Source organism: Symphalangus syndactylus, chromosome 16, assembly GCF_028878055.3.
Source record: "Symphalangus syndactylus isolate Jambi chromosome 16, NHGRI_mSymSyn1-v2.1_pri, whole genome shotgun sequence".
NCBI classification, from domain to species: Eukaryota; Metazoa; Chordata; class Mammalia; order Primates; family Hylobatidae; genus Symphalangus; species Symphalangus syndactylus.
The window spans coordinates 25,939,720-25,962,696 of NC_072438.2; the positions used below are offsets into that span (position 1 = coordinate 25,939,720).

The following is a 22,977-nucleotide window of genomic DNA, read 5'->3' on the forward strand; positions in this document are numbered from 1 at the left end:
GTCACCAAAAGTAATTTTTTAAAACTTTTTAAAAAATTGGTAAAAAATATTTGACTGGTTCATTTAAACTCCTCCCTTTGCTGTCTTAGCATGTTTGGGTTGCTATAACAAAATACCGTGAACTGGGTAGCTTATGAACAACAGAACTTTATTTCTCACAGTTCTGGAATCCAAAATCAAAGTACCAGCAGATGTGGTGTCTGGTAAGGGCTTGCTTTCTGACTCATAGATGGAGCCCTCTAGCTGTGTCCTCACATGATGAAAGAAACAAGGCAGCTCTGTAGGACAGCTTTTTAAATGGCTCTAAATCTCATTTATGAAGGTTCCACCATCATGGCCTAATCACCTTCCAAAGAATCTACCTCCCAACATCATCACATTGATGACTACAATGACTACAAATTTTGGAAGAACCCAAACATTCTGACCATAGCAACCGCCCACAAACATCCAAATACTACCCTGGGGAGTGAGATGGGAGGAGAAAACCTGAAAAACTGAACATTTTTCAGAATCCTTCAGGAAGACACTAAGATAGCTAAGGAAAATAGTAGCATGGGGGAACCTGGCGTATACTCCTTGGATGAGCTTGAGGCAATTAGGTAAGAAGTTTGTCTTTACTTCTTCCAATCCCAGCTCCTCGTCTTTCTCTCTGTGCCTTTCTCTGCAACAGAAAGATCAGATGAATGAGGCATGTGGCTAAAGAAGGGACTGAAACTTCCTCTAACAGAATATACTTTGTGCCATTGCAGTACAGGTGGACTTTAAGAACTGCCTGCCCCTTTTCCTATCCTCCCCTGCATGTCTTTCTTCAAGACTCAACTTTTATATTGTCTTGAAGACTTCATTCCCTTAGGTAGAATTTCACTTCTGGGCAAACTGTATTGTAATTACATGTCTTCATGTCTATCTTCATGAAGGCAGGAGTCTATAAGATAGCACTTTCTGATTTATTGTTGTATCTTCAGTGACAAGTAAGAGCCTAACCTATAAAAAGCATTCAATAAACTGAATGAATAAATTAGTCATAGCTTGAAGCATCTACATTGGAAACTGACTTTTCAAGCTTAAACATTAAAAGGGGCATTCCAAAGGCGGAATGAAGAACCCATGAAATGTTAAGATCTTGACATCATACCTGGGACGTGTTTTGAGCCCAACAGCTGAGTGGAGGCCACCCTAATTTAAAGAGCTCTATGAAAGGTTTGAACAACTGCTCTACAACTTTATTAAAATTGACTGTGACATATTGTATGCAGAGGAGACATTGCTTCTGGCCATTGCCCAGAACTCTTGGGAAAACTGGATGAGAAAAAAATCAAATGACAGTTTTATACAGTGCTTTACAGTTTATGAATTCTTTCCATAGGTTATTTCATTTGATACTCATAAAATACTGTGAAGTAGGCACAGATTTTTATTCTCATTTTAGAGATACGAAAAGTGAGGGTCAGAGATGTTAAATGACTTGCCTAGGTCTCAGAGCCCTGTGCTTTTGTCATTCCACTTAGGCTCTGAAAAGATGCCATCTCTTCCGTCTCTTTATCTATCTGAGCAGAGCCAACATATAGCTTCTGTGGTCGAATAATAAGAGCTAACATTTATCAAGTGGCCATTTTATGCCAGATGCTGAGTTAAACACTATTTGTGCATTGATTCATTTAATGCTAATAAAATGCATCATTATTGCTATGGTTTGAAAAGATCTGGATAGACATTTCTCGAAAGACATACAAATGGCCAACAGATATATGAAAAAATGCTCAACATCACTAGTCATCTGGGAAATTTAAATCGAAACCACAACGAGATATCATCTCACCCCAGGTAGAATGGCTTTTATAAAAAAGACAGGGAATAAGGATGCTGGTAAGGATGTGCAGAAAAAGCAATCCTCATACACTATCGGTGGGAATGTAAATTAGTACAGACACTATGGAGAACGGCGTGGAGGTTCCTTTAAAAACTAAAAGTAGAACTATCGTATGATCCAGCAATTCCACTGCTGGGCATATATCTAAAAGAAAGGAAATCAATGTATCAAGGGGATATCTGCACTCCCATGTTTACTGTGGCACTATTCACAATAGCCAAAATATGGAGTCAACCTAAGTGCCCATCAATGGCAGACTGGATAAAGAAAATGTAATATACATACAGAATGAAATTTTTTTTAGATATAAAATGATGAAATCCTGTCATTTGCACTAACATGGATGGAATGGAGGTCATTATGTTAAATGAAATAAGCCAAGCACAGAAAGACAAATATCATATGTTCTCACGTGTATGTGGGAGCTGAAAAAGTGAATCTCATAAAGATAAAGAGTAGATTGGTGGTTGCCAGAGCCTGGGAACAGTATGGGGGAGAGAGGGATAAAGAGATATTGATCAATGGGTACAGATATACAGTTATATGGAAGAAATAAGACTTGTTGTTCAATAGATCAGTAGGGTGGCTATACTTATTAATCTATTGCATATTTCAAAATAGCTAGAAGAGAATAGTTCAAGTATTCATAGCATAAAGAAATGATAAATATTTAAGGTGCTGGATAGCCTAATTACCCTGATTTGATTATACAAATATATTAAATTATCACACATACCCAGAAAAATATGTATCTATTATGTATCAAAATAAATAAAAGGTACAAAAGAAAAAAAAAGCACATAAAATACTATATATAGTATGCCACAATTTGTGTGATAGAGGAAAAAAATAATGTGCATACATTTATGTTTATAAATTCACAGAATCTTTCTGGACATGCCTATAATAAACTGGCATTAGAGGTAGTCTTAGGGAGAAAGATTAGGAAGCTGCACACAGCAGAGAAATGAAGACTTACTTTTGACTGCATTCCATTTTGTGGTTTTAAAACTTTTTACCATATATCTATATAACCTCTTCACAATAAACAATACATTAAAACGAATTTAAATATAATAAAATTCCGAGAATGTTTCTCTTTAAAAAGATTAACTTCTGTTCTTTATAAATAACTCATTCTGTGGTTATCTGTTACAGGAGCATAAAACTGACTAAGACAATTATTATCCCCATTTTATAGGTGTGGAAACCAACGCATAAAGAAGTTAATCACCTTGTCCATGATTATGTGGCTGCTAAACAGCAGTGCTAGGTTTAGAATTTAGGCAGTCTGACCTCAGAGAACATACGCTTAATCAGCCTACTACATTGTCATGCAAGAATACAGGTTCTGAAGGTAGACCACCAAGGCTGGAATACTGGCTGTTACTCTTGCTAACTGGGTGGCCTTGGCCAAGAAATGTAATCTCTCTAAGCCTCAGTTTTCTAATTTATAAAATGAGATTAGAAGAATGAAATAAGCCATACCATCTGGCACACAGTAAATGTTCATCAAATATTAGTCATTTATTATTATTTATTCTGCTTTTCAGCCCTAGAACTGTTAATGGCAGACAGTGACAGGAAGTCATTTCTGGAACTCTAAGAGTTTGGTCCATGAAATCAGAACACAGCAGATGAGAAAAGAGCCCTGTAACTCACTCTAAGGAGAGAGAATAACTCTCAGGTTACCAAAACTTGATGATAGTTTAAACAATAGATTGCCAAAAAGTGTGAGGATGAAAGAGCAGTTCTCAGCAAGGAAGTACATAAGTATATACACTGATACATGCATGCATGCATAATTCATTTAGAGTGGCAACACTTGGGTGTGTATGGCCAACACTGTCCGGGGAAGAGGACTTAACTTGGCTATCTCCTTTCTGGTGCTTGGAAGATACATCAATTCAGGATTAAGTATGGCTGCATAAAATACAATGCTGACTCCCATGACTTAACCCAGTGGAGGATCATTTTTCTCACATGGAAGTCTGGTGATAGACCATCTGGGGCTGCTACTACTAGAGATCCAGCCACCTTCCATGTTTCTGCTTTGCTGTCGTTGGTTGTCATCCTCAGTTTGCCTCATGGTAACAAGATGGCTGTTATTCCTCTAGCTTCTGTGTATTCAGGTAGGAAGAAGAATAAATGAAGTACAAGAAAGAAGAAATGGCATTTATATTTGGAAGAGAAAACATTTCCAAAATTTTTTTTTTTTTTTTTTTTTTTTTTTTTTTTTTTTTTTGGAGATGGAGTTTTGCTCTCATTGCCCAGGCTGGAGTGCAATGATGCGATCTCGGCTCAATGCAACCTCCACCTCTCAGCTTCAAATGATTCTCCTGCCTCAGTCTCCTGAGTAGCTGGGATTACAGGCATATGCCACTATGCCTGGCTAATTTTGTATTTTTAGTACAGACAGGGTTTCACCATGTTGGTCAGGCTGGTCTCGAACCCCTGACCTCAGGTGATCCACCTGCCTTGGCCTCCTGAAGTCCTGGGATTACAGGCATGAGTCACTGCTCCCGGCCCATTTCCAAAAATTCTAAGCAGACTTCTTACATGTAGTTGTCCAAAACTGTGTCAGCAGGAGCTATTAAAAAGAAAATAAAAACAACCATGGGAAATAGATAAGCAGTTGTGCAGAAATTTTGTCCCTGTTGATCCATTTTCTAACCTTCTCCATCCTTTCTGCCTGTGGAAGCTGATCTGTATGGATTGCATCATTGTGCTCCCAGACCTTTGGCTTCCAGGCAGGAGACTGGAGGGAATAAAGGGAGAGAGGTCAGGGTATATTTCTTCCTCAGCTCCTTCATTGCAAGGTTACCCAGAGGTAGCTGTGCCCTCAAACAGTGATCATGCATTTTCTCAAGATGGCCCTTTATATAAACCTTTTTCCTGGGTTCCAGCAGTCATTCCTTCCCTTGTCTCTTGAGGCTTATGAGGTGGCGACAGCCTGAGGATTATGCAATTTTCCTACATCTTCCCCACACTTTTGTAAATATTAATATTCTCCTTATTAAATTTCCCTTAACTCATCCTAACTTACATGTATGCTCTGAGTTTCCTGATGGAACTTTGGCTGACATAGTAATTATCAGTGTCTTCCACACAATACATATTCTTATGATGGGAATGGGTGCATTAAATAACTACGGAAAGTGCCATTATTTATTTGGCCAGTATTTATTGAGCATCAATGTACCAGACACAATGCTAGATAAAAGTTCAATTTCTTTCCCTCAAGTAGCTCAGTTATTTGGACATATATGTCACCCAGTTCACTCTTTTTGCTTCCTTTCTAAGCTTCTTGTCAACTCTAAATGACAATTTGGCTTTTCATGTAGCCAAATGGGCTAGCATAAAGAGTGAATTTAGTATTTATAGGAAAATTGAAATTGAAAATTGTATGGCATTAATATTTGGGAGAGAAAACATTTCGAAAAAAACTTCTAAGCAGACTGCTTCTTACATGTCATTATCCAAAACTGTGTCAACAGGAGCTAGTAAAAAGAAAATAAAAACAACCATGGGAAATACATAAGCAATTGTGCAGAAGTTTTCCTATAGGTATAAAATTCACTCTTTATGCTATCCCAAGATCTGGCTGACTAACAATTATATTCTTACTGAAAATGAAGACATCTAATATGGTGTCTGAGGAAGAATTTTGGAGTCAGATCAACATTCAAAATGAACTCACCAGGCAAATTACATAATCTCTGTGAACAAAGCAGCCTTACCTAAGACAGGGGTTCACTTGCATTTACTTCCTCCGGTTGTAGTGAGAACTAAAGAAGTTCATGTAGTTCATGTCTATGAAGCTCTTAGCACAGTGTCTTGTTCAATAAATAAATGGCAGCCATTGCAGGTTATTTATTATTTTCTTGTGAGTTTGTTTGGTCAAAGCTATCCTTAAATGGCTGATCGTCATTTGAGAGACTGACTGTTGAATTTCTTGACCTGCACAACTTAGGAACAGATCCCGGTCTCTGATGACCTCACCCAGGAAATGCTACCAAGGAAGACTTTATCTCTGGGCAGCCAGCAAGTTAGTCTCAGTCCTTTGCTTTGCTTGAGGATCCAATTCACCTTAACAATAAAGTCCCAGCCATTGGAAGTTTGGAGTTTGGAGACTAGATGAGGCATGATAGTTCCGCAGGTAGGAAGCAGAATATTCAGGGTGAGCACAGGTTAACAGGACTAGATAGAGGCATTAGGGCCAGGCAGGCTACAGGCAGGGGGCTATTTGAGTTCAGGTAAGTCAGAAAATGAGGGAGGGAAGCATCAAATAGTTTAGATGAGCTCAATCCAGGGTACAGGAAATCAAAAGGCTAGGAAAAATGCCTCTCAGGCAGGGGACACCAAAGATGAATCTTGACTACTTGCTTTCTTCAATCTTTTATGTTTTCTGCTCTGGCATAGGCAGGCAAGTTCAAAGATATGTGATTTTAGCCAGAGGAGGAAAGAGAATTGAGAAGGTACAGTTAGAATCGGATGAAAGCAAGAAGAAAGGGTTAGGAGTTCCAGAATTTCTTCCAGTAAGACCTTGGACAGTTAACAGCCTGTTTTGAAAGAATTTCTTCCTGGTTGGCTATTTAATTCACATAACCAATAGGCTGGAAGTAATTCCAAGAGTCTCTCATCATTAAGAATCCACAGAAAAGCAGCATTGTACTCTTACTCTTCTATGTGGTTATGATTGTACATTGTTTTTAACTTAATAATACCTAATGACTCCATAGCACATTATAGTTTTCAAAATGTTTTTACTTGGATGATCTAATTTAATCCTTACAGCAACACTGTGTGTGTGTGAGGTAGTTATTATTATCAGTCTATTGTAGACTCTGATCAGCTCAATTCCACTGAACATTTATTTATTGAGCACCTACTCTGTGCCTGGCATTCTGTTAGCTGCCGCAGCTTAACTTCCTTCATGCATAAACAAAAGCCACCCCAACGAGACTAAACAAAGATTATTTATCCAGAGCTTGCTATAGCAAGGGAGTCAGCTACCATTGCTCGTGTTTGGCAGATCTCAAAGGCAGGCAGAGGAATGAGAAAGCTTTAATGTGAATAAAGAGGAAGGTTTCAGCTATGTCCTGATCGGAGGTCATCACAGGGACTCTGGATGGGCTATCTAGAAGAGGGGCTCCTCTAATATTGGTTAAGAGAACAATATTGGCTTTCTTTGGTGGGTCCTGAACTGTAAGTGGGGACAAAAATTAGGAAAGCCATTAATTATTTATCAAATCCTGGATAGTATGGGCAAATTGCTACAGAGATTGTGGTTCATCTCTTGGACTGGTGGCTGCTGAGATTGTGGGTCAGGGCTCTATATCTATAGATGGTCTGGCTATTGTCTGTTTATATATTCAGTTGATATATTCAGTCTCTCAATGGTGTGGGTGACAAACATGTAATGACACTAATCGGCCAAGGAGCAGTGAGCGTCTGCCTGAGAGGATGAAGACATTGATGCAGGGGTGGAAGGCCGCTGATTTGCCCAGAGTCGTGAAGCAAATGGAGTGAAGAGCTGGGTTTTGAATCTGGGTTTTCCAACTCTCTGTTTGATATGCTTCCTGATCATGGCTTCAGGAGTGTCTAATTAAGTTTGCAGAAGAGGCGAGCACAGAGCTTTCTTTTAATTTAATAGCAGGGCACTTCTGAGCATGAGTAAAATGTTCCTTTTGTATCTTCTATCTGTGTGGCTGTAGATGGATGATCAATGAGACAGCTTCCTATGTCTACTGAAAATTTGGCAAGAGAAATCTGGTACAATTAGCAAAGATGTTGCAGAGACTAGCACCAGGTCCCTAACCTCCCAAACCCATGTCTCCTTTTGGGGGCTGCTTGACTGTTTTCCATTCTCCTGGAGATTATCACCATTATTTGCTAACCTCCCGAACAGACTCTCATTTCTTTTTTGGTTTTAACGTCTTTCCATCTTACCCTACACTCCATCTCCGCCTACCATCCTCAGAAAGTGTGACAACTGTGCTGACCACTCTTCCGTTATTATGGCTTCACACATCCTATCTTGTTTTTTTCACTAGACAAAAATTTAGCAGGCGATGACTAGGTGTCATGGACTATTCTATTGTGAGGAATACAGAGGCGAAAGATAGTAAAAGTCCTTGCCCTAGTGATGCTTACACTCTAGTGGGGGAAGCAGACAAGACACAGATAAGAAAATGGATAAATATGTTATGCCAGGTAGTGATAAGTGCTATGAAAAATACTAGCACAGGTCAGAGTAGTACGGTCTGGTGTGCGTGTGTGTGCAGGTATGTGGGTACAGTTGCTTTGGGTAGCATGGTCAAGGAGGTGACTTTTAAGCAGAGGCTTGAATGAAGAGGAGTGAGCCAAGAGATGTTCTAGAGGGACATAATTCCAGTTAGCAAGAACAGCAATTGCAATGACCTGGGAAAAAGTTTGGCGTATTTGAGGACTAACAAAGATGTTTATTGGCCTACAGTGGGTTAGTGAGGGAACTTGTGCTATCAGTTTAATAAGTAAATTTTGAATCTGAGAAAGAAGTGTCAATAAAAGCAGGAGATCATTTGTTTGCTAATCCCACTGGTTAAAGGAGACACACATAACTGATGTCCATTATGTTTTTAGTATCAAGGATGCATGTGTCTCTCCAGTTCCTTGCTCCTTTCTATTAGGAATATTATCATGTATTAATTTAAAAAAACAACTGTGAGAAGCATCTTTTTAAAATTTTATTGTGTTTTGTTATTATGCCCACATTTTTTGACCTTGACCTGAAGTTGTATATTGTTCATGAACTTGAGAATATATAGTCAATAAAGAAATATATATTCAAGAAATACAGAAAAAAATGAGAGGCATGAAAGGAACCTGGCATATAGTAGACGCTGTTGGGTTGCCTACCTGGCACTTCCTCCTTCTTACAGCACTGCCTTGCCCTTTCATCTGAGAAATGTGCTTAACTCCACACCAACTGTATAGTTTTAATAAAGCTGCCATCTTCTTCTTATGAAAGTCCCTCACCCCCTCACTTCTAAACTCTAGGTTCTTCAGCACAGTTGATGATCCCAGATGGACAGTTGAACTAAGCTAGCTAAATAGAGAATTTTCATAGATGTTTTCTGGGCTGGAGCTTGAGAAAAACTTTCGAATCCACTTGGATGACAAAACCCGCAGATGAGTGGAGGGTTGAGATTTATTCATAGCCATGTACTTGGCTTTGAGGAGGTACCTTCCCAGAGAAAATGAAGCAGACAAGCTGAAAATAACAAGGATGAGAGGCTGGTGGCATTTTATCTGGTTCTATTAATCTAAGAAGCCTGTGCTCTTATTCTTTCCTTGGTAACCTGAGCCTTCACATTCATGTCTCTTTTTAGTTTAAGCAGGTTGGAGTTGTCACTTTCAATCTGAAGATTCCTAAGAAATGCAAAGTACATTGTAAAATATATAATAATGAGTTTGGGTACATGGTTTTTTCCTTCAAACTTGTGGTTGTAAGTACAGTCATTCCTCAGTATCTGAGGGGGATTGGTTCTAGGACCCCTGCAGATATCGAAATCCGTGGATGCTCAAGTGCCTCATATAAAATGGTATAGTATTTGCCTATAACCTACGAACATCATCCCATATACTTTAAATTATCTCTAGATTACTTACAATACCTAATACAATGCCATCACATCACTACATGGCAAATTCGTTTTGATTTGGAATTTTGTGGAATTTTTTCCATTTGCGGTTGGTTAAATCTATGGATGTGGAACCCAAGATATGAAGGGCTGACTGTAATCCTGTAAATACCTGAAGCAATCCTTAGAGTCAAGTACAACAGACCTTCTCAAATTATAACGTGCATGCAAATCACCAGGAAATCTTGTGCAAATGCAGATTTTGATTTAGTTGATCAGGGTGTGTCCGGAGAGTTTGCATTTCCAGCAAGCTCCCAGGGGCTGCTGATGGCACAGGTTTGCAGACCACAATTTAATAAGAGAGGAATCAGAGTGCAGCAGTAAAGCACCTAGCATAGAGGGCTGGTGGTCACAAATCTCCTCTGTTACATACACACCTGTTGAGCTAAGAGAAAACTTTCAGATCCCCAGCCATCTGTTGAGGTTGGATAATTACATGATGCCGTCAACTAGAAAAACAGTTTAATACTAGTAGTCATTATGAAGTTTACACACCAGAAAAACACATTTTTTGTAAAAAGATTTGAAAATGTAAATAACAAATTAAAAAAAAAATCCTCTCACAAGCTGAGACAGAGTCTTTTATAAGGACTGCACTGTGCAGTGGAAAGAACAATCATTCCCGAGCCACACAGCCTGGGGTTGGAAATGTGCTCCGTTACTTTCCAACTGTGAGTACCAAAAAAGCCCTAGTTCTCTCATCTGTGTATTATGGGTAATTTTATGGTCAAAAGTGCAAATAAGAAATTTTCTTTGTTTCTCTACAACTGAACTGAGCATAATTTTAAAACCTCCCTGTTTTCCTAAGAGCAGAAATTGCAATCTTACCAAACCTACGTAAATTCAGGCACATTTCTCTTAGTCCCTTTTGGATAAAATTCACTCAATTAAAGTTTCCTTCACCCCACGTCTGGTCCTATTCTCTCAGAAGAGGTCTCAGTTCCGGAGGGCTCAGGTATGGTCAGGCATTGTTGGAATGCACCTCTACTTCTCACACTCAGTCTTTCTCATTTCTGTGATGGTGTCTGATGCTACTGTCTTGTACATTCCTTATCAATCTCTTTCCAGGAAGTATCTGTGGCTAAAGTAGCTACAGTGTCCTGTGCTTCTGACTCCTAGTTCCTAGTTCCTTGCAGGCCATTTTGCATCCTTTTTGCCTACTGGACGACCTTTGTAGGTCAACTGACACATTCTTGAGAACTCTCAAATTTCTCAAGGATGTATTTTATCCATCTTTTATGTATTGTTCAATAAATATCAAATGTCTAATATATAAAAGACCTGTGTTAGGCACTAGGATCCATATTCTTTTTTTTTTTTTTTTTTTTTCTTTTTTTGAGACGGAGTCTCGCTGTCGCCCAGGCTGGAGTGCAGTGGCGCGATCTCGGTTCACTGCAGGCTCCGCCCCTCGGGGTTCACGCCAATATTCTTAACATAGTGCTTAGCTTACAATAGATGTTTACTGAAAGGTTATTGGACAAACAGGTATTTATTAACATAGAAAACTTCTAAGAAGAAGTGGAGATATTTGTACAGATAAATATTACCCAATATAACAACTGGTCATCTATGAAGATAAGTTGAAATGTTTCAGAATATTTTATTTAATACAATACGATCTTTCCAATGGCAGAGTGAAAATGTCCTGTGATATTTTAACAGGGCACTGAAGATGCACATTTGGATTATATTTGAGGCTTTAACGATGTCAGACTTTAGACATGGGTAAAAAGTTCAACTGTGGTATTATTATTATTAATATTTTTTGAGATGGAGACTTGCTCTGTCACCCAGGCTGGAGTGGAATGGCACGATCTCTGCTCACTGCAACCTCCACCTCCTGGATTTAAGCAATTCTCCTGCCTCGGCCTCCTGAGTAGCTGGGATTACAGGCGCACGCCACCACGTCCAGTTAATTTTTGTATTTTCAGTAGAGACGGGGTTTCACCATGTTGGCCAGGCTGGTCTTGAACTCCTGACCTCAGGTGATCCACACGTAGTATTATTGACCGACTTAATTGAATCCTTGATTTACTTAAACCTTAACTTGCTTTTAAAAATGTCACTAATTTCAATACTTGATCATTCAAGCCTGTGATAGTCTCTGCTTCCTGCCCCTTCTGCTTTACCTGGGCTGTGTCCATTCCTCCGTGTGCATTTTGTCATTTATCAGCAACATTCATGCGAGTGCATGGGGAGGGACACATCACCAGACACACTTATCAACATGGAACATGTCTGATTGTGTTCTTGCGACATCTCTGTCCCATGCTATTCTTGAGTCTTGAGGGCTTGGAGGGAGAATTGGAGCTGCTCAAGCTTTCTTTGCCTAAACATGGCTCTTCAACTGTCTATGGCTACTTGATGTTGGAGCATGCGAGGGATCAGGAAGGGGGCTTCATCTGGAAGGAACTTACAGATTGCCTCTCCTCAGGAAACACCTAGCCTATGTGGAGGTTTTATTAGTCTTTCTTGAGCTGGCTGGATATGGGCAGAAGGGTCCTTTACACAGCCATTACCTAAAATTAAGTCTTATTCCTTTGACTTCTTTCCTTTACTAGCTTTTTGAAATTTAATAGCTTTTTGTTGAGAAAAAAAAGAAAGAATTGTGAAATACACTTTATTCTATACTCTATTTCATAGTTGATGTTATAAATTTTCTTCTCCGAGTCTCCCAAGCCATTAGCTTTTTAGGGTTCAAACTCCATTTTCTCTCTCTAAAAGTCTGACTTTAACATAGGAAACTTCAGCTTTCAAAACGATTTCCCCAGCTCTGAATTTTAAAAACTCCATTCAGAGAGTCATTCCTGGCTCTTAGCTCTTATTGCTAGGAGGGCTCTTATTTGCCCTCTTAGCAAAGCTTTTGAATCTACAGGGCAACCTGAAGATTAAGGGGAAGATAAACCTCATTCATTCTCCCAGAATTTTATCTCTTCACATGTAAAAGGGGCACAGGGTCATGAAATAGCCTGACATGGGGCAGGGATGGCTTTCTCCAACAGGGACATTAGTACCTCTTGGGCTCCCAGAAATGCACTACAAAGCATGCAGAGGAAAGAATAAAGGCAACAAAAGATACGAACAATCAATTTTTATCACCTGGTAATAATCTAAACCTTTCAAGAACGTACTTTATAGGTATGTATATGTATAGCAAAAAGTTTTCTTCAAATTTCAAGGTGGCATCCATGATTAAAATATTAAGCTTGAGGTGGACTATTTAAGCCTCTCCCTCCAGCCCCTGAGGGTACCTGCTGGTGCTTTTCTGCTATTAGGTGTACATAGTGGATGTCTTGCAAAAAAACTGGATAAGGAAATTGTTCTAAATTGCTTGGCTGTGTATTAAGACTTAATTCTCTGCTCCCTCTTGAAATAAATCCTCTATTTTATCAAATGGCTAAAGCCCAATCTGTCTAAAAGAGGGAGCTGGCTGTGCTACAAGAATTCATGTTTCCATCCTCCCAAGTCCCATCTGTGCCCCGGATGTCACCTGGAGAGACGGTGTTTGGAAGAGCAAGGCAGGGACAGGCCAAGGACAAAACGTGGATGAGTCAGGCAGGAGCCATCAGCAGGGGGCAAGGCCTCTTCCTTGTCTTCTAACATTGTTCCAGAAAATGGGGGGGTGTTGATTTTAACTTTCCTTTTTTTCTGCTTTTGGAGAGTGCTTTGTGAGATTGCAAAAGCTGTCTGAGACCTTTGGAAACTGCAGGTTTACCTATCTCTGAGCTCTTTTGAGGTGGAACCCAGAGACATTTGATACCCTCCCCAGGATTATATTTATAATTTTAAGGTTGTTTCTAATGGGCCATGATTCCGAAGAAACAGAAAAAAATAATTTTTCATGGAGTTCCCTTCCCCCTACCCAACATACACACACATGCACAAACACTGCAAAAGGGAAAAATGTTCGAAATAGCGGCAGACTCTAATTACCCAGGTTGGAACAGGGCCAGGATATTGGTCATTGGATTCTCTCTCTTCTCCCCCTCGCCCCCTCCCCCAGTTTCTTTTCTTCTCCCTTCTGTCATCTTTCTCCAACCATCAGGTGGGTGGGTGGGTTGCTGGCTGGCTGCTGCTTGGCAAACAGAAATAGTTTAGGAGCAAGTGTTCTTGGGGTATGTTCACTGAAGGATGAACCAGAGCAACAAAGAATGATTTTTCTCTCGACATTCAGCCAATTTACATCCAAGGAGAGCAGGTGGGGAGATGTGATGCATAAAGGACGCAGAAATTTAAATCTGAGTGAGTGATAGTAAGACTTTCCAAAGTGAAGAGTTGGAATGTAGAAATTAAATAATCTTGGAGAAATATAAGCAGGATGGGAAGTGTTTGACCCAAAGAGCAATAGAAGATGCACGTATCCATCTCTGCAGACAATAAATCACTCCATTCTGATGGATGCAGGAATGAATGTGGATGCTTTGAAAGAAAATGAATTTTACTGTGAGATGGGCAAGAGGGTAGTTAAAATCCAAGAAGTTGAAGACACCAGAAGTTGAGCAACTAAAGTGGACCAGGTGTGTTTAATTAACTGGTTATTTCTTGTTTGGTGATAAGTCCTTATGTTAGCAACATCACATTGTTTGTACAAAAAAAATTCTGTTCGCAGATTAATTCAGTCATCAAAGATACTCCCAGTGAGTGTTACGATTTGTAATCTGGATTTCAAAGCTGCAGTCTGTTGATGTTCAGACAGTTTAAGAGGATTTGCTCAATAAGCAGAGATTTGTCTTGCAACAAGACTGTCTGGGCCACCTACAGAAGAAAGCAAGTTACACTCCTCAGATTTGCCTTTGAAGAATTCTAGCAACTGGCTGTCTCACACTTACCCTTGCACATGCGTTGCTGGTTTCGTTCAGCTACACGATCCCTTTGCTGTAACTAGGATGGTCTCCTCACCACCACCGGCACCAGTCTGCCTGATTCTGGTCAGTGTATCTTGGCTGATGGTTTTTCTCTTTTTCTTCAATCTTGGCCAATGTGTGCACATAATTTTTCTCTGGGCTTCTCTTTTGGAGAAGCCTATAAAACATTTCCATTCTGGGATGACAGAAGCTCCTGCTTGGGAGGGAGAGATCTCAAAGATTATCTACTGGAATGCACTATTCATTACACAGTGCAGTGAAAGGGCACAGCCTTCGGAGCATGAGCTCCACTCAGTAACATTAGCTATATAGTTTAGGCATTTCGTTGAGTCATGAATAGTCATTATCTCATTTATTCCTCACTAGCAATCCAATAGGAGAAAAGTAAAGCACAGAAAGACTAAATAACTTGCTGGGGTTCTGTAAAGTAAGTAATTGATCTAGAATTATAACCAAAATCTATCTGACTCCCACACCCAATGCCTACTGCTACTCTTGTCTTTTTGGCTTTGGGCAAGTTATTTTCATTCTCATTGTCTTCTGGGCCACATTCATCAAATGTGGATAAGGATTAGAGACGATGCACATTAAACACCTAGTACAATGCCTAACAGTATGAGGTATTTCCTAAATGCTAATTAGATTGTTATTAGTTTTCATGTGTCTAGTTCACTTTTTCCTTGCTACTCAGAGTTTGGTGTGTGGGCTGGCAGCATCGGCTTCCCTTGAAACCTTGTTAGAAACACAGGAACTTTGGCTGGCCCCAGACCTACAGAATCAGAATCTGCATTTTAACCAGATGCTCAGGTGAGAACTGTAGGCACTTTAAAGTTTGAGAAACACTGGGCTGGCCTATGTGGCTGTATCCACTAAAAATGAAATTTACTACCTTTTTTTTTCTTTACTGTTTATTTAAAAATAATCTCACACTTACTGAAATATGTCAGTAGTACAAAGAACCCTGGTTTCTTTAGTGGAGAATGGTATTTATAATTTAAAAGACATGTGCCAGGTGTGCCCAAAACCACAGGATTCATTCCAGCTTCCCCTCTTTCTGTAACTCCCTTCTCTGATGGTGAAAAACTGTCTCCATTACCCTCATAATGCATAGGCATTTGTTCACTCCCTTCACGGGGTACCAATTTTCTGATCTGCTTATCTTCCCATTTGACCACCTGCCTTGTGAGGGTCCCTCCCTCGCCTGCCAGCTCACCATTCTCTACCTGGCAGCCTGTTTGTTTCTTCTTAAAGCAGCTCCTTCTAGCCCAGAACAGCACGTACCAAGAAAAGATTCTTTCTTACATTGAACTAAAGCCATCCTCCTGTAGCTTCCTCTCCCTGCTCCTCCTCCATGGGAGTCTGAAGTGTAAGTGTGCTTAGATGTAGTGTGATGTGGTTGCAGAGAGTATGGCCTGGGGCGTGGAGACATTGCTCTATACTTGGTCCCTGCGAGAATTGCTCAAGTTATTTAATCTCCTCTTGCCTTCGTTTCCTGCAAAACTAGAGATAACATGTCTACAGATGGCCCCCAACTTAGGGTTTGTCGTGAGATTTTTCCACTTTACTATGGTGCGAAATTGAGATGAATTCAGTAGAAACTATACTTTGAATTTTGAATCTTGACCTTTTGCTCTGTTAGCAATATGCGGTATAATATCCTCTCATGACACAGGGCAGTGGGAACTCCCAGTCAGCTAGGTGATCACGAGCGTAAATAACTAACACTCTACCATGTCTGCGATACCAGTGTTTTTTTGTGATATTGTCTTTTGTGTTTTTGAATCCCTTCATGTCTACATAACACCCATTTTCCACTTAAAATATTTTTGAGTTAACAGTGAGTTTATGGGGATGTAACCACATCACAAGTCAAGAAGCATCTGTATTTGCAGGTAATTGGGGACAAAATGAGAAAAGAATATAAATGGCATGGCAGAATGCCTGGCCCATATTAAGGGCAAAATAAATGAGCTCATTTTTCTTTGCCTTCTCCATTGCTTCTTTCCTTCCCTCCCGTCTTCTTTTTGCCTTCCTCCTTTCCTTCCTTCCTTTAATAAAATATGTGCTAAGTGCCTAATGTGTGTTGCATAGCAGTAAGCTAGACAGTCATGGTTCCTTCTCTCACATATCTTATAGGGTAGAGGATAAATAGGTATTTTTTTTAAAAAATTACATAAACATGCAATTTGAAATTTTGGAAAGTATATGTTCTAGGTCCTGGGATACAGAAGCAAGCTGAGAGAGGAGCTCTGGTTTCATGGAGCTAATACTTTATGGGATGAGAAAGATAATAAACAAGAAACAAACAAAGGCATTAGATGATATCAGATGATAACCAGTGCCGTGAAGAAATGCAAGCAAAGACTGGAGCTCAGTGGGTGAGGAATGAATGGTGTGAGATGGGGCTGGAGAGACAGCTCCAGCTGGGTCATGGACAGCCTGGGAGGCAGAGTGGGCTGTATTGTGCCATGTCACCATAGACAAGAAGTGCAGTCTTTTCAGTGCTCTGTTTCCCTGCCTATAAAAGGGAGATAGGAATATTTGCCAAACTGACTTTGTAAAATTTGTTGTGAATATCAGCAAAAATGAAATACGAGAATTTTGTAAAGCACAACATGATTTTTGTTGTCATATCTAGTAGGCATTTGATAAAACTCTTGGTGGGTAAAGAGAGATGAACAAAAGAATAAGATAACAAAGGTGCAAAAGACGGCCAACTGTGCAGTCTTTCTTTGTCATTCCTAGAGGGAAAGAATGAGAGGCTCTTGGAAAAGGGCTACACATTTGAGATCACAAGAGAAAAAGTTTTTTTTTTTTTTTTTTTTCAAACAGAGACATAATGAATTTTTAGAGTACATTTTCAAGGAGGCAGGTAGACAGCATTTAAATGGCTTGACAAAAACACTTTCTTCAAAACGCAGAAGTAAAAAGGTTAACAATTTGAATCTATCTTGACATTTCCGAGTGTCAGCCCCAGGGCTATTTTCTTTCTTGCTTAGAATCATCATCTTTCACGTTTGTTTGAGATTGGTATTTCCTGGGCTGGACCATCCGCCCTGGAGTGGAGGCTAAGCATTCATGGAAGTGGGAACCGTGATTGGGCAGCATCCACACCCTCATGTGCTTTTCTCTCCTCTTCCTTTCACTTTCTCATCCTGTGTGATTGTGACCTGGTGGCCACATGGACCATTGTGGTCTTGGACTGGAGCCTATCCTTACGTGTGCTACAAACATGCCTGCTACATGGAGCAGGTCCTGTGTGCCATTGACACCTAGATGGCCCTCCAGGGAGCTTGGAAACCAGCATAATATATCTGGTAACCTTCAGGAAATGGGTTTGTCTTAGGGAAAACCAGGAAGAAAGCAAAGGTTGTTTTTCCCAATTTTGTCTTTAAAAAAACAAAACCAAAAACCCAGGGCAATGCTGTATATCTTCCATTGGCTTCTCCTGACCCCCTCTCCATTCTCTTTTCCCAGTTCTGTGCCCCCGGAGGCTGACTTCTATGGACTACAACAGAGCTGCCCTGACTCCTGGCTTCTAGTTGGTCTGCCTAATGTGTCCCTGACGGGAGACACAAGGGAGAGAGGAGAGTAAGGTTAGAATACTTCAGCCTTGTGCCTTGGGCTGAAGGTCACTACTTCTCAGGAGGGGGTGATCTCCTTCTTCTGAAGATTTGGGTGACCACCCCCTCCCTTGATCTCTTTTGGCCTAGGGATGATAAATAATTGTTGCTGCAGTTAGTTTCATGTTGTTGCACTATCCCTATAGTTCCTATACACCCACACTTTTACGAACTGTCCCTTTGGTAAATAAACAGTTTTCAAATCCTCCCTCCTAATTAAGTGTCCTGTCTGTGTGGGACCCCAATGAATACAGATGCCAGAGTTTCTGGCTGACAAAGCCTGTAAGCACAGCCTGTCCTTGGAGGAACCCCAGCTTTGAGCTCACATGAAGTGTTTGAGTTCAGTTTTGTGACATCCAAGTTTGTAACTGGGCAAACTGTGTAATGTTTCTGGTCCCCAATTATAAAAATAGGATATCTCTTTATAGAGATACAGTTGTTTTAATGATTATGTAAAATGCTCACACGTAGAAGAGCCTCAAACAGTGCTGGTTTCCCCTATTTTATCAATGCTCTTTTAACCAAGACAAAAGGCCAAATGGGATTAGGAAAGAGACAGACAAGCAAGCTGATGAAAAGTTGAGTTAGGCCAATGCCTAAAAATCTCTCAGGCCAGCTGCAGCAGCCTTTGTTTCTGTCTTTCCAGCAGGCCCCTTTGCAGGTGAGGGACTGAGGATAGGTGTGTTTCTCGTCAGGGTGGGGACACATTGGGACACATTATGTCTGATTGGAGAAGTCCTTCTCAAACAGCCAATCAGAGCCCAGCTCAGCCACCACCGTTGTCACCCAGGCAGGGAAACGCTAGTCTCCTGGTGCTCAGCATGTGGCAGCCATGATTGGCTGCTATAACGAAAATACCACAGACGAGTGACTTAACCAACAAACCTGAATTGGTCACCATTCTCAAGGCTGCATTGTCCTAGATCAAGGCATGGGCAAATTTGATGTCTGGCCAGGGCCTGCTTCTTTGTTCCTAGAAGGTCGTTTTCTCACTGCTTCCTCACATTGAGGGCAGGGGCCAGGCAGCTCCTTCAGGCCTCCTTTATAATGGCACCCATCCCATTCATGAGGGCTCTGCCCACATGACCTAATCACCTCCAAAGGCCCCAACTCCTAGCACCATCACTTTGGGGTGGAGGATTTCAGCATACGAATTTTGAGGATACACAAACATTCAGTCTATCACAGTGGGTGACGGGTTTAGCCAATGGTGATACCGGAGAGTGACTGGGTTCGAAAATGCCCCTTAGGCTTGGAATTGTGTTGAACTTCTCTCAGATGCCACATGTCTGTGGCCATGCTTTGCCTCACAGAAGATTTGCTTTCCATATAATCGAAAGTCTGCTTTTGAAGAACCAAGGGATACTTGGGGTAGGGAGGGCAGCTGTAAGCCGCTTCCCCATAACCTGTATCTGCAACCCCATTCCAAATCAACACATGATTTAACAAAAACACTGAACTTTTACACAAATTCGAGCCATATTTTTGTAGTCTCACCTAAGTATGCTGCCCCTGAGTCCTTCCCTCTGGGAAATTTTGGAGGCCTCCATGGCTTCTCTCCACTTTTCCTGAACCCTCCCTGAATTCTCATGTCTTATACCAGTGCCCACCTTGGAAGTTCTCTGAGCTCTCCAATTTAAACATGACAACCTTCTGAAATAACTTATTACTGGATGTCTGATACAGAGCAGATATTTTATTTTTTTCTTTCCTGTAAGCTTCCAGAAAGCTACATACAACCTGATTCATTTGGAAAGCTGGGGGCCATCTAACCATCTTCTCCTTCCCTCTTTTCTGAATAAGGCTGCTGATGCTACCTCAAAAGAATTTGGAGACACTCCAAAAAATAGTTGTTTTCAATTTTTTCCCCTCCCTAACAAGCATACATTTTTGTCTTGTATAATGATTAGTGTTCACATATATCAAACACTACTGAGGGAATACATAGATTTATCATTTACATTGAATAAATGCATTCTGAGCATCTATGTGCTAGGTTCTGTTTTAGGCACCGGGGGATATGGCAGGCAACAAAGCAGATAAGGGCCTTGACCTTTAGAAGCTTCTATTCCAGAGATTAACGATCTCTTCCCCTAGTCAGCAACAAAACAAAGCAAAGCAAAACAAAAACACACAGAAGTACAGCGCAGGGTACCTCAGCCTTTTCTCGATGATTGGAGAAGGGAATTCAGTCATGGCAGTTGGTGACAGGACACGCAATTGGAACTTTGCATGTCCTGCCACCTCCCAAGGTATTTGTCTTTGGTGGTCGAGTGAGCAGAATCTGTTATACAGAAAAATGAGGATGCCCCACTGATTTATGTTACAGCCTTATGGCATTTTTTTCTATTCCCTATTTACTTCTTAATACAGCATAATTTATGCACTTTTTTGATCGTGGCCATGCATTCAGCAAATGTCTTTATCGGGTGGTCCATAACAATGCTTGGATCTGTTTCTTGTGAGGTGGCTATAAATTTAGATTTATTGGTATGAGAGCATTCTGGTCTTCTCTCCAAAGTTCTTCTATTGAAATCTGAATGTGAAAGATTAACACATTTAATTAATAGACAAGACTCATTTGTTCCTAAGGCTGACTATTCAAATGAGAGATACTCATTTTACAAGATATAATTCTAATTTTGGGCTAGGAATTTTACTGATATTTCTTTATAATGTATAAAAGCATGGTATGGCAATTTGAGATGTTATTATTCCTCAAAAGCAGTTACATATGGAGGTATTTTGAATGAATCAAATAGTCTCTGACTTTCTCTGCTTTTTGTTTTACACACATTTAACACATGTACATGCCTTAAATTATGACACATGTGTACACACACTCATACCCACACATGCACTCACACAATGCTATTGACCCAAATTCAATAGAGTAGGTGATTTTTCCTATCCCTGCTAATAGATTTTTACTGATTTATCCATATCATTTTTTCTGGTAGCTGTAATCATCTCTTTTTGGAATATCTTTCCATCCTCTATCTCCTTAGAGATTCTTTCCCTCCTTTAAAGCTTAGATTAAATCCCACTAGTAAACCCTGCTTTGATTGACCCATTCTATTTTCTCCTTTGTTTTTGTTCACATGAGATTCACAGTCAATAACATACCACTTGAGATAGCAGTTACTATCTAACTGCTTCAGGTGAATTATGTTGCCCCAAAAAGATTAGGAATCCATGAAGAACTCTGATGAGATGGATCTGATAGTGCCTGGAATAGAGTAGGTGTCCAAAAATTTTAGTTGCTTCCAATATGAAATAGTAACTGTATTATTTCATTTTCCCACTGCTATGAAGAACTACCTGAGACTGGGTAATTTCTAAAGAAAAGAGGTTTAATTGATTCATAATTTTGCATAGCTGGGGAGGCCTCAGGAAATTATAATTGTGATAGAAGGTGAAAGGGAGGCAAGGTACGTTTTACATGATGGCAGGAGAGAGAGAGATGGAGAAAGTGCCACACATTTAAACTATCAGATCTCATGAGAACTCACTCACTATCACGAGAACAGCAGGGGGGAAACCGCCCCCATGATCCAATGACCTCCCACCAGGTCCCTCCCTCAACATGTGGGGATTAAAATTCAAGATGAGATTTGGGTGGGGACACAGAGCCAAATCATATCAGTAACACTTTTTGTCATTTTTATAAGCCTTGACTACAATTCTGGGGCTATAACTGATGTCAATAAATATTTTTGTGGGTGATTCATTGCTAATTAAGTAAAGACAATAGCCTGTGATAAAATACTAGACTAAGAAAAATTGGAACATGTTTAGCACAAGGTAATTTTTTCCTAGAACAGGAAGTTTTTCACCAACATAGTTTTTATGAAACTACATGTGCAGGAGTAGCCTTTGGGGGTGTTTAGAAAAGATTTGTCTCTGAAGACCTCTTAAAAAGCTGGCTTACAGTCAACATTGCCTCTGGGTTGTCCTCTGCAGGGAGAAGCTGATGAATGTGCAAAGGGCTGGAGGAAGCAAGGGCTGGAAGGAAGTGAAAGGGGAAAGGATTCCTCTGTCCTGGTGCAACAAGCCCATTTTCCTCAGTACCTAGAGTGGCGCCTGGCCCTAGTAGGGATGCAATAAATATTTATTAAATTAATATAGATATACTTTACCAATGCTGATGTCAAGCAAGTTTTTGTGATTTCTTAGACTATTGATCATAAATATTTATGCCATGCAGTACTTCTGGAGGAAATTACATCTACAGAATGTAAAGTCCCAAGACAATCTTTGGATAACCAGTTGGCTGTGTTTTGGTGTTAAGTACTGACATGCTCTATAGATTACTTTACATGGTAAAATTACAATTTCAATACCAGTTAAGAACTTGAATAAAATGTGCCAGCATCAGGACCTGTATATTTCTATCAGCTGGTGGATTCCTGTTTATTACTTACACAATTTACCGTTTTGTCTAGAGAAAAGGCTTACAATGCAGAGAAGCTTGTAACAGGTGTAGTGTACGTTCTTGTTTTTCCTAGTAGCAGATGGTGCTGAAAGAAGATCATCTCTGTGGGGCCATTACAGGATAATGCACAGAAATAAATAAGCACAATGATAGGTCTCAGCAAATGCGGCCAGGTCTCAGGGTCGGTCTAGCATTTGGAAGTGATACATATACACAGAGTGGGTTTATCTATCTGCTCAGCAAGGCCTATTTAAAACTCGATTTCTTTCCTTGTAATTTTCCTCCATATAAAATCCCCTCCCCCCCGATAAATCAACCAATCTTCTCACTTGAATTATAGGTAGTATATTAAAAAGGATCTAAATAAAGGGAAGTTCTTTCTGACAGTGCTTTGTACTAAAAGGGAGGAGGTAATTTTCCTTGGAGTTTTTCCCCAGCCCCCAGCAATTTCTGTTTTTATATTAATGGATTTTATGGGACCTTGTCTTTGATCTTG

The 22,977-nt window shown here is 40.1% G+C and overlaps 1 long non-coding RNA gene across 1 annotated transcript in view; it reads left to right on the forward strand.

The window, feature by feature from the left end:
* Nucleotides 1-327: 327 nt before the first annotated feature.
* The window catches only part of LOC129464773 (uncharacterized), a 60,729-nt gene continuing 38,079 nt past the window's right edge, over nt 328-22,977 (forward strand). The window contains exon 1 of the long non-coding RNA XR_008651730.2: nt 328-602. This is a non-coding gene — a long non-coding RNA (uncharacterized lncRNA). The remainder of the gene's footprint in view (nt 603-22,977) is intronic.